General features: G+C 40.0%; 1 protein-coding gene across 2 annotated transcripts in view; it reads left to right on the plus strand.

The window, feature by feature from the left end:
* The window catches only part of pvrl2l (PVR cell adhesion molecule related 2 like), a 98,768-nt gene that overhangs the window by 1,224 nt on the left and 78,715 nt on the right, over positions 1–18,829 (plus strand). The gene's annotated exons all lie outside the window — the stretch shown is intronic.

Consider the following 18,829-nt stretch of genomic DNA (forward strand, 5'->3'; position numbering starts at 1 on the left):
TTCCCATGAAGAAGGAGGAAGCGTCTTGGCCGTTGGATAAATGAGTTTTGGATGGATGAATTGTGGCACCTCAATTAGTCATGCCAAGATTCCAGTGCTGCTCAACTTGCGTGGGCACACTCTGGGGTTCGCCTCGATTAATTTCTTTGTGGGATGAGGCGTTTTACACTTCAGGACCCGTGGTGGGTTATTATCATGTGTGCGAGCTATTCCTTAGACTTTTGGTTTCCCATTAATCTTTTTGAGATGTGTCAAAGGGTTGTGTGTTGGGCGATCTTCAGGGATGAGGTGGAGGTTCCTCATAGTTGTCACGGAGATCTCTTTTCAGGGGGCTCACGTGGCATCCATCTTGTTTTATAGTCTTCGAAGGGAATTTAAAACATTATTGCAAAGTGGTAAATTCAGCTTGGGATTGCCAAAACCCGACAAACGGAAGTAGATGTTCTATATTGACTCCCTTTGGTCCTCCATTACTGTCACAAGCAACAAATATCAGAGCGGCGGTGTGGACCAACCTAACCGTGATAATGTAGTTTCCTAGTATTCTTCTCCCCGAACAATAAGCTTCTGTGCCGACAGGTTCCTAAGAACAAAAGACTTCAGTCTCGGCATTGTCCAAAGGAGAGTGTAGTATGAAACTCACACCTCCACAAGAAAACCTTTCTCTGTCTTCCCCTTTGACACTCACCCACACCCACATCGAGCATGCGAAGGGGGACTGAAATTGCTAGCTTTTGCTAGAAAGTGCCCTTTCCCCGCACCCCACCTTTCTCCTGCAGACATTCAAAGCTCTGTCTCAAGTCTTTGTTCTGCTGACATTAGTGATTGGTCGCTTACAAGACCCCTCTGTCTCTGTTGCTTCCATTGTTTATGAGTGTCTGAGCATGAGCAAAAGTAGGTCTCTTGAATGGCCAGGTTTCATATGATCATACGGGTGCAGACCCCCTTCTTAGTCTCTTTAAAATTCTTTTTTTGGGGCTAACTTTCCCCAAAATTATTTCAGAACCGCTCCAGCATGAAGCTGTGATTTGCATTGTGCCTTGATCACCCGTGAAATTGAGTTCAATTAGGTTAAAGGGAAAGTTCACCCAAAAAGAAACATTATTTATTCATCCTCATCTCCTTTAAAACATTATTCAGTGGAAGATCTTTTTGAGAGGGGTCCAATGTTGTTTGCCTAACAACGTTCTTCAAAAGTCCTGTTGTATGTGGTTGCTTGTGGATGATGTTCCATATAAAAAGATAGTTTACTGAATGCCATTACTAGAGCATGTTAACTCTCTGCATGTTGGGTTTTAATACTTTCGAGTGTTATTTGCCTGTAATGTGAGCATGTTGTGATATACTGAGTGTTGTGAAGGGTATCTGTGCAGTAATATTCTGATGTTTATATGCCGTACGACTGAGCTAACATGCCCCCCTAAATCTGCAGCTATGCTGTTGTGCAATGTCGATAAAATTTAAAATGACGGAAGTTCCAAAAAACTCCATATTCGTGAAAACTGTTTGGTAGGCACAATCTTGTGCGTTGGACTTGAAAATATGCTGCAGTCATAAATAGGGATTCAGATGTTACTGCATAACAGATGGAAAATCTGTTCTGTGTCTCTGTCCGTCTCCCAATTGATCTGTTTGTCTTTCTCGGTGCACCGTATAAGAGATACTCTGTCTTTGTGTCTCTTTGACTCCCCGCCTCCCTCTTTTTTCTCTCTTGTCCTCTGCTCAGCTTTGAGGTAGTCATACCGTGCTGTTAGTGAAGGCCGGAGGACTCCTGGAGCCAAGCCGCGCCGTGTTATCACCCACCACTGTGCCTGATAAAATGAAGGCTAAAGAGAGGGATTTCTTGTGTGGGCTCGAAGATCAGCCTTTTCCGTGACCCCGGGCTCGTTCAAAGGGTTTTTCCGATTCTCTTAAAACCTTCGACACTTTCATTTCTATCAGACCTTTCAGAAAGCACCTACAGGCATTTGATTACAATTCTCTCTGAGCATTTTCTTTATGCTGGTAGACCCTTCTGCAGTGAATTCTGGAATAACCACAAAACATAGACACATTGTGTAGATATGTTTAGTTTTTGTAACTATTATAATTCAGAAATTGAGGTTTCTTCTATTGATTTGTACAGATGTTCACCGTTCAGCTGACAGTGATGTGTCATCATCATATTTGCATTGTGCATTGTGATTTGGTCTTTTACTTCGCGCACCCCTTTAAGCATATAGCCGCTTTCCCACTTCAAAGGCTCCGTCGCATTATGTGCTGATTGTCATATACAGCTGACAGCAGACAAGGAGTGTCATGAGAAAAATCAAAGCGACTCTCATTGTAGAATTTCATCTACACAGACTCTTAAAATAACTAAATCTACTTTAAACTTTAAAGTATATTCGCATATTCAACTCGCTCCTTTCGAAAATATGAATCTAGTTATTAATTTCAGATTTATGTTTCTTAAATTGCACTATAGCTGACTCTTTTATCTAGCACATGCGTTGGTGGTGGATTAAGCACATAAAGTACCCCTTTAATAGCTCTGGAGATGTAATACAGTTTTTTGTGTTTTATTAATGTATTAACTCAAGCTTTAAGCATTTTTAATATATTTCCAGATAAATATAAAAACGGCATGAATGGAAGTATTGTTGATGAAGTGAACAGCGTTGGCTACCCTTGATACTGCCCCAAAGGAGTGCAATGATTTAGATTTTTGAAACATTTTGACTTTTGATTACATAATGTATTAGAAAGCAGGTTAGCTTCCTCTTCATCTGACAGATGCAACATTGGGAGGCAGCGCTGTGCTGCACAGATTCATTTAGATCCTCTTGAGGGAGGAGCTGAAATTGGCTTAATTACCGTCTGATCTTTAGAAGCGAACCGCTTGATTGACTCCTAGCCTGACGTTGTTAGCACCGAGGCTGTTAAATACCGGCACACATGGAAACGTAATCCACCTTTTTAATAGAAACCTCGCTTCCACCTCATCAGACCTCCGCCGTTTACAGCCGTGTAAACCTCATTACCAACAATAAATTTCCTGTCATCTCAAAGAAGGCAGGACGGCTTACACGATCTCATTTTCCAGCCTCTGCCTTTTAACTGAGAGATGAGTTTGAAGACCATGTCAATCGCACCTTGTAATTAAACCTTGTTTTGTTACACGTGCCGCACTAGTGTTTTGGGTCTTCGCAATATGTTAACACGGAAATACATAACAATACTTTAGTCAAATGTTTTCTGGAGTGCTGCTCCAAAATAGGCAATTTAAATGCAAAAATTTTATATCTCCGAGTCTGTCAGGTGATAATCAGGGTAAATGGAGAAGAAGCTGTTATCCCGAGACCTTAAGAGTAAACAAAACTTAATAGATATAACGTTTATCTCTGGTTTGGGTTTTAAATTGGGTTTGAGAATTGAAATGACAGGCATGTCTCCAGCCAGAGACTTAAACCCTGAAGAGATTTCTTCCTCGAGTCGCTGTGATCAAAAGCTCCGAGTTTAAGGGTGAAAAGCTAATGCTTCTGGAGATTTCTATGGTCCTCCAGTCATGGAGTTAAAGAAAATGTCTTCCGTGGGGAATTGTTTTGAATGTTTATTTGAGGGGTGAACTGAGATGTGTTGTTTTTTGTGCGTGTTTCTGCTCTTTAATTCCAGCTGACTGGCCTGTTACATGTCTGCAAGAATTGTTTGTAGCAATGAAAAACGCTACAAGACGTTTCAGTAATGGTGCAGAAGTGGTGCGGTGATGAAAACTCTAAAATTGTATAAAATGGCAGTTGTCTTGATAACTAAGAGTAAAATCACAAGGATGTCCAGCTGTGGCGACACACTCCAGACACATTAATCGCACTTCAACGTTTCCACAAGGGTACTTTGACCTGGTAGGTGTGCGTCTGGAAGTGGACACTCACAAATTTAGAAAAAAAAAAATATCCATACGCAGGCACCTGGAGGAATTTTTTATTAATAGCTCTGTAGATTTGGGCCAGAAACACATACTACATAAACTGTTGCTTCTGACCTGAGGAGACGCGCTAATATTGCCTCTTTTGGCCCTGCTGAGAACGCAATTCATACATGTATTGCAATATGAATTCTGCTTTCATGCGTTCGGTTGCGCTCGCTTATCTGTGTTGTGTAGAGTAGCACGGCTCAGATGATTTGGTTTGCGAATAACTTAATGAGAAATGTAGTGTATATACTGAAACTTCTGACTTTTGATTTCATGCTTTGGTGTTTTGTTAAATGAGCACACAAAATGAGTCTTCTAGATTTTTCTCTTCTGACTAGGTGTTTATTTGCTCCCTCAATTTTTATTTGTAAGGACAGTTCTCTTTTTTTCTACGTGAACGGTATGGCAGAGATTGGCATGGTCAATTTCTTGCATCTTATACCCGTCTCTGTCTGTCACATAAAACCTCATGTGGTGGGTTTAGCGTCCGGTCCGTGGAACCACACAGGTGATTGCTCTTAGTTCCAGACACTGGGATAATTTTGGGATACTGGGATAACACTGGGATAAAATAAACGTTTTCAGAGTTTGTGTATACCGTCTTAGCCGAGGCTATTTTCAAGTTCTTTCAGCCTCTCTCTCCCTCTTTCTTTCTATTGCAACATCTCCCAAAACAGTGATCAAGCGACAGAGGTTAATTCCTGGTTCGTTAGAAAGCGTGGTCCGAATCATAAGAAGGGCGTTTTATGTGAAAGCTCTTTTTGGGATGGAGAATAAGTCATTTTTTAGACTGAAGGTGTTGAAAATGTGTTGAATGAAAGAGGCAGAGATGTTTTTGAATTGACTTGGACGATTAATGCATCACATGCACGGCGTTGGTCACGAAAAGTGGGTTGTCTGTGTTTTCTAAGAGGGTGTCAGTGCCAAATAAAACGCAACCAAAGACAAAGCGCAGTCAGGATGGCGAAAGGATTTTTATTTTTGCAAAAGAAAAAACTTGACACGTCAATTGCTAATTTCGATGATGTGTGTTCCATACAAAGTATTTTAGCACATTAATCTGTCACTAAAAGTTTGCCAAATTACACATCCACAAAGCATATACAAACCTACTCAAGGTATAAGAAAATAAATTACTTTGTTGTTCATTTTTCAGTTCAGCCATGTTAATTATTTTGTATTTTGGGCCGATGCAGTTCATGGATTTGATAATCATACACATTTAAATGGTTTATTATTAAAATAAATACATTTTGATAAGAGTGGTATTAGATATCGTGGTGGGTTAAATATTGTGCAGTTTGGTGACTTAATGTCTAATGTAAAATCTGGGCCCTGAAGCAAGACAAGTTGAGAACCACTGGGTTGTAGATAATGTTAATACCTGTGTTGGCATTCAACCAGCCTTTCCTTGTGTTATGATCTTACGTGATGTTTTTTTAGAGTAGATCAATTTTATCGTTTATCAGGTGTTACCTGTTCTGCTTTATCACATGATCAGATTAGGGCGGGTATGGAAATGCCCATTCCAGGTTAATTCCCGGTTTCGCTTTGTCAATGACAAGTTTTTCCAGAACGTAATCGTGCAGGCATCCACATCCTGGTGACTGTTTCTGGGAAGTCATTACTCATGTTGTAACCTGACTTCCATAAAACATGACGCAACGCAAAAACAAGCTCATTATAACATAACATAGCGACCTGTCAGACGTTTCTTTGTATGCGATGTTTTTTCATAGCAAGTTGTTTGATTGACAGCTCAGAGACTGCCAATAAGCTTTAAAATTGCCTGGATCTACCTGGAATGTAACTCTTGCTGTAAAAACCCAACTGTCTGACTGATGAATGACAAAGCTGCGTTGCATTAATTGACGAAACCCAACTTGGGCTTGATGGCAAGATAAAGCAAAGTGTTATTTTCTATACCCCCCCAAATAAAGCTACGTTGTGGGGTGTTATCAAACACATTTCCTGACAGCTCTACTTGAGAAGGGAATAATGAATGAAGGTGGGATTTAGGGCTTGTGTGCTTTAGTGCACTTGAGTGTCGGTTTAGCATAAAGGCTGCCATAGGCCACGTCGCAATCATGACACATCCAGAACCATTCTGGAAACAATGATTGTTCAGACAGAGTCTGCCATGAATAATTTGTGCGATTGTTTGTTTTACTGCTTTTATGGAGTCTATACAATGGCAGTTTAGAGCCAAAGTGTAATCTAAATGAAGGTATTGCTCAACACATGTTCCAGCTTTTATTGTAAACGATAGTATGCGTTAAGATAGATGGCTAGATTATTTAATACATGTATTGTTTAATACGTGAAATTGTTTATGCATTAATGTTTCTTCTTAAATTCAAAGAAGAAACATTGGTTTACAATAAATTGAACTTGTTCCGCCTGTGAGATGACCTACATATTCCAACCACCTGACATAAAAGAAACCCATCATAATGAAACCAGGAACATGTTACGTGTATTAATAAAGGAAATAACTAACTTTTGCTTTCATCTAGCACACATTATCTGCTTCAGATATGACTGTTTTGTAGAGATGACTGTTGATATTACAGTCCTGCTAAGTCTTGCTGAGTCTTCGCAGGAGTCCTATGCTTGCACAGAAGCCAGGCTGGTCATGTGGGCATGCCAGGAAGCTGAGGTAGTCTGGTCCCCTTCCAGATGACCAGCACTTGCAGCAACGGAGGAGATAGCCAAAGACTCGCTATAGGCTGGAGTCATCAGCCTCATGTCTGAGAGAATGAGTCACGCTTGTATAAAGCCGAGGACGCGTTTGTGTGTTTGCAGGAGGTAGCTGAATAGATATGTCTGCTATTAAAATACCTGCCTGCAGTAATGAAGACGTTTGCTTTCAAAGGAAAACATTGCATTCAATGCGCATCAGGAGCTGTGGACTGGTTTGGAATGCAAGCCAGGATGGGTTTTATTGGCCAATGTTGATGTCCAAAATACAAAAAACATTTATTTAAACAACGTTTCCAGTAATTTTTGGGTTGATCCGATAGAACACACTTGCTGAGATAACGTGTAGCTTGAATGCACTGTAATTGGCTTTTAGATGAAAGCATCTGCCGCACGCATGCATAAACATGAGCGTCCTGTTTAAATGCATCCGATTATGGATATAAACTGGGTTGTGTGCCTCATGTTGAATGTCTAATAATGTGAAACGTTTAACATCATCTGACACTTTAGGCTGTGAATTTCTTACGGACGTTTTTAATTATACACGGTATCTGTTGTCCGTGTTTGTTGTTACAGCATTTATTTCTGAGTGTCTGCCTTCTTATTTCAGAGTGTCGATGTGTTTCGTAATCAGTGTTTCTGACTGTGTGTTTGTGTGTGTTTGTGTGTGTGTGGGTGGGTTGATGCTTTCGGCTCAATACAGGTTACCCCCTCTCAGTCACACATTCCATTACCATATATGGGCAACGGAGCAAGACGAAGCAATTACTGTAGACCACGGTGCTTTTTCAATGGAACCTCCTCCCTCTCTCCATCTCTCTCTTCCTCTTTTTCTCTCCGTCTGTTTTTTTCATTTGTCTGTCATTCTTTAAGAACGTCGTACTTGAGCCCTCTCTCTCTCTCTCTCTCTCTCTCTCTCTCTGTCACTCTCTCTCTCTCGCCTCACTGTTTCTTACTTTCTCCTTCACTCCTAAATGACCCCTTTACTTTTTTATTTCCTTCTCAGTTTCTTGCTCCAGGGCTTGTCTGCGTGCAAATTCATAGGTTTTCTACCTGCAAAGTTTGTACAAAAGTTATTGTATATTAATGCATATTTTGGGGCGGTTATAACTTATAGGCAGGATAGTGAGGAGAGGGGTAAAGGAGACTGTAAAGGATCAGAATTCGGGCAGATATTTAACTTGAGACTTTCTCATCAAATCCATCTACGACCAATGTCACTGGCTTATTCTTTCACCATCAGTTTTATTGTTCTTAATTGTTTCTTGATGTAAACAATTGTTTTATTTGTGTTAATGTAAGGGGAATAATCTTGGATTTTGATATGACTTTTTGTGCTTAAATGAGACATGCTTGAGAGAAGTCTCCTGAGGAGTATTTGACAGGTCACTTGTAGGTCCAAAATGAGTTGGGATACATTCACAATGTTTATTTCTAGCTGTTCATTCACTGGGAGTCGAACCAATGAGCTTTGCATTGCTATGGTCGACTGTCGGAACTTCTCTAGGATGCACACTTATTTAAATCTCGTATTTAACTGAATGGTACCAATGCAAATCAAAATGCACCGTCTTGTTCAGTTTCCCACGCAGGCGTTCCGTTGGGTCCCGGGGACCCGTGCCAAGGCTTTTTACGCGTGTCTGTTAAAGAAATTCCATTTAGGCCTTTACAGCCACTCTGTTGACGCTCTTCTTATCAAATGCTTTCCTTCGCCTTGATGCCATTTCCTCGCCGCGTTCGCTCATGGATTGGTTTCGATTTAAAGTGTTTTCTCTACTGAGATTCAGAACAATGGAAGGTTTTAATGCATCAGCCCGCTAGAAAAAACATAAATGGCCCTGTCAGGCAAAAAAACATATCTCAGTTCCTTCGCTGTAAAAAGGACTTAGCAGAATTACCTGTGAAAGCTAAATTGGCTTTCTGCCCCCTGTCTTCCACAGTCACCCATTCAGATTCTCTCTCACTTTATTTCTTCGTCTCTCTCCCTCGCTGCTCTTTTACTCCGTTTCTTTTATACGTTGTAACACACAAAATCTGTAGATACTGGAGAAACGCTCTCTCTCGTCCTCTTGTTTTTCTCTCTCGTTTAAGTGTATTGAGAAGGTCAAGACTGTGTGTCTATTTTAGCCCTTATCTTTGTCAATGACCTATTCACTGACAAACAGAGATGCCTTTCTTTGATGTCTGACAGACTAACTCAACCTCCTCTTCGTCTGTTTCCATTTTCCTTTGTCACCTTACTCTTTTATGCCTATTTATTTCCTACTTGCTTTCATCTCAACTCATAGTCATTTTTGAAGTTTAACTACTAGAATAGAGACACACAGGGGTATTGTCTGGATGGAGGTACACCAGAAAGCTTTAACTGAACTATAAAAAAACTTTCTAGAATGTGGGTAGGGGAATTATGGCTCTTTGGCCCCAGGGCAGAGAAGGTTCAAATACTCATATAGGTTCACGCATTATTGTGTGCTTAAGTGTAAAGGCCTGATAACTACATTTGCATCCACACCAATAAATAATAATGTTGTTTATTAAAAGCTTAATAAAAGGTAAATCCTACATTTTCAATGCTGTCTTAAAAAGTTGCTCTCAAACTGATTCCAGCAATATTGTTCCTATGTTTTATTATTGTAATAGTTGTGGTGTGGACTATAATTCTCATCATTTCGGAAAGATTTTTAATCTTTATCCTTATTGTTATTTTATAGTTGGTGTTAACAAAAAAAATATGTTATTTATTCACCCTCATGGTGTTTCTAAACTTGTATATGACTCTTCCTTCTGTTGAAACAAAAGAAGATATTTTGAGAAATTCGTGTCCATTCAATAGAAGTCAATGGAGGCCTATGGTTACCCGCGTTCTTCAAAATCTATCGTGTTCTGCAGAAGAAAGTCATACAGATTTGGAATGACACGAGGGTGAATAAATGAATTATTGGGTGACCTCTCACTTGTCATACATTTCAAACCTTTATTTACGTCTCTGTTTATCGTAAAACAATTTTGGTTTTACCAATAGCGCAATTTGAACAATTTGCTTACCCTGGTCAAACAAGCTTTTCTCTATCTAGTCTAGTTCTAATCTAGTTAGTGCGACACACATTCATCATTTTATTACCAGACTATGCAAATATTATAAACGATTATAGCGTGAGATAACAAACCTCTCTATCTCTCTCCCCCTTCTGTTCTGGATATACACTCCTAATCTGTCATTCCCAGACGCTTGTGCCCGGCTCAGCAGACATCATTGGAAAAACTGTCAGTGGAAGACATGTTTATTCTCTCTTTCTCTCAGTCGCTCTTACAATCTTTCAGAAAGTCTTTCAGTACTTCCCCCGAGGTGCTTTCTGCCATCTCTTCATTTGTGTATTTTTTGCTTATGTATGTGTTTTTCCCTCACTGCGAGCCGCTACTGTGTGTTTATCTAGATTGAGTGCATCTGTGTGTGTGAGCTTGAGGCGGGAATGAAATTATTTGAGAATAAGAAGACGGACCAGTAGTGCAGGTAACTAATATCTTTTGTCTGTCAGCTCCGCTCGTGCTCACGATGGGAAAGGTGCCAGATGTTGCGATGTGGTTGCGTATAATATCAATTAGCGCATAGGTCTTCCTTTTTAGCTATATCACTTATTTATTTAACGTAATGTGTTTGTGCGTAGGTGTCGACCGCACGGTGCCTATTTCTGAGTAATTAACTCTTAATTTGTGTGCACGCACGCTTCATCAGGTGCCGCTCGGGTTTAAAGAACACACGTGTCTGTTCACGCTGCCGTGTATGTATGAGTCTTTCTCGACTTCAGTTGACAGTTCCCATATTGCAACAGAACCGGCCTTTAACAAATGTGTCAGTCCGTCTCCCGCCGAGCGCTCTGACAGGTTATCCACTTCTCTATCAATCTCCTGCAACATGCGCTACTAACCGCCTGCAACGCAAACCTCTGTCTGTCTGTGTCTGTCTGTCTGGCTCTTCAGATGAGCAATATCTATCTTCCCATCTCTCGCTCTCACGAGAGTAATAGAAAAAAGCATGATGTCTCTCTATGGGGAAGCTTTATTAAGCCATTACACGGGAACTTGGCAGGTACTTTGTTTCAATCAAAACAACAAGTTAGCAGTTTAAAGCGTTTCCTTTTTTGGGTTTATTCTTCACCCTCTTCCCTTACGTGCAATATTTGAAAATGTAACGCTCTTAATATTGTATAATGCTGGACCGTTGTGTTACAGCAGGTTCATGAATGTCAAATCAGATCCGAGTCATCGCTTTATTTCTGTATTGTACTGTATTGTAATGTGAGACTGACATCGAGAGCTAATAGCGTGATTGGTTTTGCTTGTAAGATAATGCACTATGTCTCTATAGTATCTCGGATTGCATACTCCAAAACTGGCACTTCTTTAGAAAAGCAAGAGAAATGACTTTCCCTTAAACATCTATCTGAATCCAACCGTTCTGGGGTTTGTTGGAATGTCTGTGAACCCTTTAACGTAGACACATTCATTTGTCAGAACTGTATTTCTTGGCGAATTTCGTCACATTTTCACTATAAAATAGTCATTAGCGCTGACAGGGTGGCTGTGTCGGTTTCATTTCTTGCTCGGTTTAACCAGTGTGAATGAAAAATTTGATTGGGACGTTTGGGAGAGGATTTAAGATTTCCATTACAGATCTCATAATGTGCATTTGGCGAGCCGAGCTGATGGGATGAGCTAGTTACTATTAGAGCTGAGCGTTAAGTATTCTACACCACCTCTCAGCTGTTTGTTTAAAGCCTCTTTGCTGTACTTGCGTTTGATGTATGCCGGCGTATGAATGCGTTTGTTATGCCTTATTTCACCCTAATGGTGCTCGGCTAGTGTTCGGCCCCGGGACCTGTGAACATCACTTAGAATGAATCTGCGTTTCGACTGATCTGAGAACTTAATGTCTGCATGTGGGTTCCAAAACAAACCTGCTGTACCGTGGTCTGTGTTTTGATTGTATTCATTGTCTCAATGATATTCTGCTCTGTGTTTGATTTAAGTGAAGTAAATGCGTGATTAAAATGAATCGCTTCACATACACTCTTGAAAATGATGGTGCTTAAAAGGTTCTTCACAGCAATGCCATGGAAGAACCATTTTTGGTACCACAAAGAACCACTCAGTCAAATGTTCTTTTAAGAACCATCTATTTCTTACCTTTTCATAATCCGAAAAACCTTTTATTGCCACAACGAACCTTTTGTGAAACAAAAAGGTTATTTGGACGTTAAAGGGACCATTTAGACAAAAAAGGTTCTTCTATGGCTTCAATGAAGCGCCTTTATTTTTAAGAGTGTATGAGATATGTATTGAATAATGTTATTTTAGATGAACCAGCTGGCTTTGGTTGTCCGCCCATAGCGGAGTTGTCCAAATCAACTGTGATAAATGCAAGACACAGTTTGACATGAGGCACCTGTTGACAGAAAAGCGGCATGTAAGCGAAAGTGTGTGTTTGCTCTGTGGTTTGGTGGCTCAGATGCATCATCTATTGAAGCCAGAAAAGAGCACGTAATTCAGGGACAGCAACTTAACCTTTCACTCTTTGAATTGTGTGAATGTGTGCATGTGTGTGTGATTTAAGATGGCCGAGCCTGATACGCTTTCCTCTGAGGGCCCACTGACATTTCAATTCAACGTCCATTCAATCCAGCTGTCGGCAGAACTGAAGTCATTAGCAGCTGCCCACCCAGATTTGACTAAATGTACACACATGCGAACAATCATCAACTGATAAGACTTCCCCTCCGGCTTCACGCACAAAGAGGACAGATGTTGTAAAAATTGCCTTCTACGAACCCCTCTCTCTTACTACTTCGCTTGCGTTTTTCCCTCTCGCTTATAACTGGCACGCTCTTTTGTGTGCCTATTTCTGTTTAATCATCTCCGATTCTCATCCTCCCACATTATTCCTCTCGTTCCTCATCCTTTCTCTTTCCCTCTGGTGCCAAGTCATGGTAATACTTCTAAAGGAAGTGTTTTTTGAGTTAATGTATGGAGCACGGAGCTTCGCCACAGCAGCGTAAGGGGACGGGAGGCCGCGGGGCTGGGCAGAGGTCAGCACGGGTCATTCAAGTCTTTTTGATAAATATGGAACAGTGACCCTGAAGAGGAGTTATTGGGTGTTTTGGAGCGTATCCACAACGTATTGGCCAGTAGCCAGTAGGGTTGTGGATATTGGTCATTTCCTTTACTCAAATATTTGAGGGATAAAGAGTGGGACAATGGTGCGATGGAGTTCTGCCTGTGTTTTTTTTATACACATACATTAGTTGAATCACATCTTTTATGCCATTTTTGAGATGGTTTGCCAAAATAAAAATCACTATAGTTATCATTAAATTGAACTCAACGTGTTTTTTAGCTGAAATGCTATATTGTTGCCCTATTTTTATGTCTTTCGATCATTGCTGTTATTTCTGAGTAAGGTCCACATGGCCATCCCTAATAAAAAGATATTTGGAAGAATGCTTCCAAACAAACAATGGCTACCATTGAGTACTATAGTAGGTAAAATTGCTCGGTAAATATCTTTGTTCTGTTAAACACAAAAGATATTTTGAAAAGTAGGAAAGTAAACAGTTCTGGGACACTTTTGACTGCCATTTTCCACTATGGGAGTTAAGAACTGTTTGGCGACAAGCATTCTTCCAAATATCTCTCTCTGTGTTCATCAGAACAAAGATATTAATACAGATTCGAGGTTGAGGAAATGATGAGAGCATTTTCATTTTGGGGTAACTGTTCTTTGAAGTCAGATGGAAAAAGACAACCCAAGTCATATTTTACAGCCAAACACCTCTTGTTTGCTGACAGCTGACATAAGAAGCTCATACCAACTTAAACCTGGTTTGCTGGTTTTATTTGGTGTCTCATTATTCTAACCTGTGTCTGAAGGGCACTCGACTAGGCTGACACACAAACTAACACCTGAAAACCGGCTGGGCTGGTTAAAGCCGCTTCATTCAAACTTATATTGCATAATGCTACATGAATGTTAACAGTAAACAAACTGTCATGTGATACAAAACTCACAAAAGACCGGCAGGTATATTGAATTAACACTTGGATTAACTGAGAAGGCTGTCTTATTATACAAACACGTCACACAGAGCTACTGGCATACATCCTGAGAATCCCAAAGCTTTATGGAATCTTTTCAAAGTATGTTTAAAACATTTTGGTGGTACACCAAACTTTGCATCATTAACATTTCCCTGCAAGACTGTCTGGAAGCAAGAGTTAGGACCAGTAAGTGTCTGTAGATATATGTGCTGGGTGATGAGAACTTATCAACAGAGGAGCAGAAGAGATACGATAACAGAGCTTTTAGAAGCATAGCTTAGCTTATCTGTAGTGTTAAGCGTGACTAGTCTGGGCTTTAACTACGGTCTGCCCGGCCTGGCCTTGCATTGAAACACAACACTGGACAAAATCTCTTGTGTTGCATGCTGAACCCGTGTTCCTTTTCTTTCAGAAAGGGCCCCATGCCGTGGTTTTTGGCCTCCACACAGAGACACCCATACACACTGTTACCCTAAGTGGGCCTCATGATTCTGCCGCAAGCCTGTTTGTAATTTGTTCAGTGTGCTTGTGTGTACAGTGTGTAGTCGTGTTTTTGGGGGACGGAGTGAAGTGGGAAGGGGGATTGGAAGAGAAGATGGAGAAATTCTGGTTATATGTATGTTAAGAGTCCAGGAAATTGTAATTTCCCCTCATGAGCGCTATTTCTCCATCACTCCACTTTCCCGCTCATTCTTGCATGCCTTTTCTCGTGTGGGTGACTCAAAACCACTTTTAACAGAAGCAGATAAAATGCTTGAGGAGGAAACATTCATCTGCTGTGCTTTTTGAAAAAGTTCATTTATTTGCCCTTATCTCCATCTCTCTATCATTTCCCCACTGAGTGTAAAGAGGGTTTGTCAGCAACTCATTACTTTTCTTTACAACCTTCCAGGCTCTTAGCCTTGCTTTATCATTCTTTCACTTTCTTTTGCTCTTTTCACATTCTTTCGCTTTCTCATCTTTGCTCCCATCTTCACTATTTCTTTGGCTATCTTTCTTTGCTCTCTTTTTCTTTTCTTTGGTTTGGTTTTGTTCTTTCACTCTTTCTTTCTGTCATCTTCTTTCTTTCTTTCTTTCTTTTGTTCATTCTTTCTTTCTTTCTTTCTTTTGTTAATTCTTTTTTCTTTCTTTCTTTCTTTCTTTTGTTCATTCTTTCTTTCTTTCTTTCCTTTGTTTGTTTGTTGTTTGTTTCTTTTTCTTTCTTTCTTTCTTTCTTTCTTTCATTCTTTCTTTCTTTTATTTGTTCTTTCTCTTTCTTTCTTTCTTTCTTTCTTTCTTTCTTCTTTCTTTCTTTCTTTCTTTCTTTCTGTCTGTCTGTCTGTCTGTCTGTCTGTTTTTTTTCTTTCTTTTGTACATTCTTTCTTTCTTTCTTTCTTTCTTTCTTTCTTTTGTTAATTCTTTTTTCTTTCTTTCTTTCTTTTGTTCATTCTTTCTTTCTTTCTTTCCTTTGTTTGTTTGTTGTTTGTTTCTTTTTCTTTCTTTCTTTCTTTCTTTCTTTCTTTCTTTCTTTCTTTCTTTCTTTCTTTCTTTCTTTCATTCTTTCTTTCTTTCTTTCTTTCATTCTTTCTTTCTTTTATTTGTTCTTTCTCTTTCTTTCTTTCTTTCTTTCTTTCTGTCTGTCTGTCTGTTTTTTTTCTTTCTTTCTTTTTTCCTACTTACTTACTTACTTACTTTCACCTTACTTGTTCTTTCTTTTGTTTTGTTCTGCACATTTTTATATTTTCTTATCCTTTTTTCTTAGTTCATTCTTTCCCCTCTCATGCATTATATTTGTTAGTGTATACATTCTTTCTTTGATCCTTTGTATGCTTTTGTATTTCTTTGTTTTTTTTCCCTTCTTTGCTTTCCTTTCGTCTCTCTCTCTCTCGCTCTCTCGTTCTTCCACCAGCTGTTTTGTATGTAGTGAGAATTTGACAAAAAGAGACACCTATCTCCTGAGCTAATCTGTGACAGGAAGACGGCAAGATGAAGAGTGTGAGGATGGTTAGTTGTGTGTGTGTGTGTGAGATGGCAGGCATGATTAGAGCTGTAACACTCCCCGATTAAACACAAATTTTTATAGACACAGCCTCAGGAACGAGAACATGTGCGGCTGAGAGAAGCAAGAAGAGAGAGAATGTCAAAACCATGTGCTTTCATCTCAAGAGCTCACATAAGTTATTCATACACAACCTCTATCATGTACACATGGCCCCTGTGTGCTCTGGAAACCACTTCAATGCTTTGTTTCTTGCACTTTCACCTTTTTTTGTACATATACTGTAGGATTTGTGGATTTGGCTTTCTCATTTCTGTACTTTTTCTCAGTACATCTCTATTTCGTCCCATCTGAAATTGTCTCTGTATCTTTGTCCATCTGTATTCTCAGCGGCGCCATCCGTTCCTCTAATTTCTCCACCTCTATCATTCTCTCATCTCAATCCACTCTGCCCTCTCCTTTCTTTATCGGCTCTCTCCTCCCAGTCCCTGCCCTGTTCTTGTACGCTGTCTGTCATTTCGCCCGCTGCGTAAATGGTTTCCTATTTCCACATCCAACAAGCCCCTCCGCTATGCCTTCTTTCACCATCGTATTTGTGTTCGCCGCATAAACTACATCTCTCTCTCTCTTTTCTCAGCGGTGTTACTTAGGGCTTCCCATACCAGGTTGAAATGCCCTACTTTCTCTAGCCCCCTTTCCCGCTCCCCTCCCAGTGTTGATTTATTCACATGCAGAGAGGAGAGATGGACCGATAGAGATCGGCCAAGATTGAAGCAGAAGGGAGGCATGGAGAAGGGGCGTCAGTCTAAGAGGAAATGAGTTGATCTGACATTCATGTTAAACTGGGGTTGGCAGGGCAATCAAAGGGTTAACAGATTAACCATCAACTACAGGTTTAGCCAAGAGTCGCCTGTGGCGAAACATCTCTGTTATGGCAAAGAGTACAACTGGGTTTGCATTCTAATTCGTTCACTTGTAACGGGAAGTAAAAGTGTGTACCTCGCTTAAAGCGGGGTACCACATTGTTCTAAAATTGCGTCTTTACTTAGGCATTTGGGTAGTTCACAAATGAATATGTAAATGTATCATATTTTGTGACCGCAAAAAAAACTAACAATGCACATAAATCTCTCTTATGCCAATTTTTGTTATTAATATAAATCATATTAAATAATATATTATTAACAGTTTGTTATCTACATTTTTACTGTCACACCATAGAACACACATACGGTATATTTGTCAACAACCCATTTATAAATTTACCAACTGCTGTTACATCTCCCACCATTTATGCCCAAAACACGTTTACTGATGCACACTATCCAGTTACCTTTGATGCAATTTCCATAGTTCTAAAATTTGTGATGCTCTAATCCTAATCTAGCGTGCTATATAGGACAGATTGTATCTGGATGCGAGGTGCAGCATGTATCCATAACCAAGTAGTGTCCAAAATATTATGCATAGATCTAAAATCAGATCTGGGTGAAGTCTGGTCTCCATCTGTTGGTATTTCATAGCTTCGAATTGATTTCAGCACAGCATTGGAATAGAGGCACGGCATGTTATGCTGGAATTAACGTCTTGTTTCTCGTAATAGAAGCAACAGCGTGGGGTTGTAATAGCCGAGCTGTTTTTGGTGACCCCGACCGCACCAGTAATGTGCTTCTAAATGACACTGATGGCCAGCGACACGGCGAGTATCAACAGTAGATCATACAGCAGAGGATGTCACGAACCCAGTTTGAGCGTGCCAGAGCGCTCATTGATCGAGAAGACGTATACACGGATGTAGTCGCACGCTGGAGACGGTCCAGGGCCTCCGCGGTTTGATGACTCCATTACATTACGGGCCACAGTTATAAGACTTTATTAGACTGGATTTGTACTCCGGGGAGTTTTAGTGCAACCAGTCTTGTGCATGGTCCGTGTGCAGATGACAGCCTGCGAGGAGTCGCCTAATTAATTAGCTCAGTGAAAAGAGGCGGAAAAGTGTGTCTTTTTTTATTCGTCTGTGCAGTCATGCAGTAAACCATAGATAACTACTGAACTGCTGTCATTTTAACTGATACAAATTCGCTTTTAGTTGCAGAATCAAGCAGCGATTGAAGATCGGCAGTAAAGTCCGTTTAGGGAAGTCGTGCCAAACGGTGGCCATCTTTGCCATGTGGCTTGGCGAGTTAGGTCATTTATTATGTAATTCAAAAAAGATGTGATATGGAATACTGGTATTTCTACCATCGCCAGCTAAATTCCCAATTAAAAGACACGTGTAAAGGCAACATTGTTTATTTGTTTGTTTTGTAAATTTTTGTTGTTGTTATTGTTTTTTTACTGTATGCTGTTCTGTTCATAAAAATGTTTAATAAATAAAAAGAATGTAAATAAAGAAGCAACATCTAAAAATGACATTAAATGCACCGTAACGTTTGTGTCCAATGATCAAATTGCGCTTAAAAACATGATTTTTCATGTTGCTTTAGCTACTACGCATGCACAAAGCTTTGCTAGGTGGCTATATTGAGCGTAGCATTCCTCCCCATTTATTTCAATGGCAGTGATGCATCTTTTAAATATTTATATCTTTGTCAGGTGATGGAGAGAGAGACAAATAACTCATTTTGGGTTTAATTACGCACAGGTGTGAGGAAAAAAGCAAGAGGAGAAAAGGACAAAATGTATTTTTGTTAAATCTAAAGCTTGAAATTGGTATAATGAAATGGAAGAGTAAGAAAGCGACGGGAAGGATATGTGTACTATAGAGGACAGACTATTAAATGGAAGCTGAGAGAAAATTGAGCAAGACCCAGCTGGATAAGAGAGTGATCAGGAAAAGCTAGAAAAGGTAAAATATGTAAAAAGGACTCGAGTTAGAGAAAAAGTGAGAGCTCGATTGATGGAGAAGTCTAGGCGGCACTTAGACTCGAACGAGAAAAAGAGATGAAAAAAGTGTGGGGGGTAACCTCATTATACGTGTAGGATTCTAAAAACAGGAAAACTGAGTGCGAGTCTGACAGTGAAGGTGTCTGTAAAGCTCGCTAATGAGCTGATGTGACGCGAGCCTGTGCGAGAGCAGATCAGAGATGGCGCGGAGGTGATGA

The sequence above is a fragment of the Triplophysa dalaica genome, chromosome 25 (genome assembly GCF_015846415.1).
Source record: "Triplophysa dalaica isolate WHDGS20190420 chromosome 25, ASM1584641v1, whole genome shotgun sequence".
Classification (NCBI taxonomy): domain Eukaryota; kingdom Metazoa; phylum Chordata; class Actinopteri; order Cypriniformes; family Nemacheilidae; genus Triplophysa; species Triplophysa dalaica.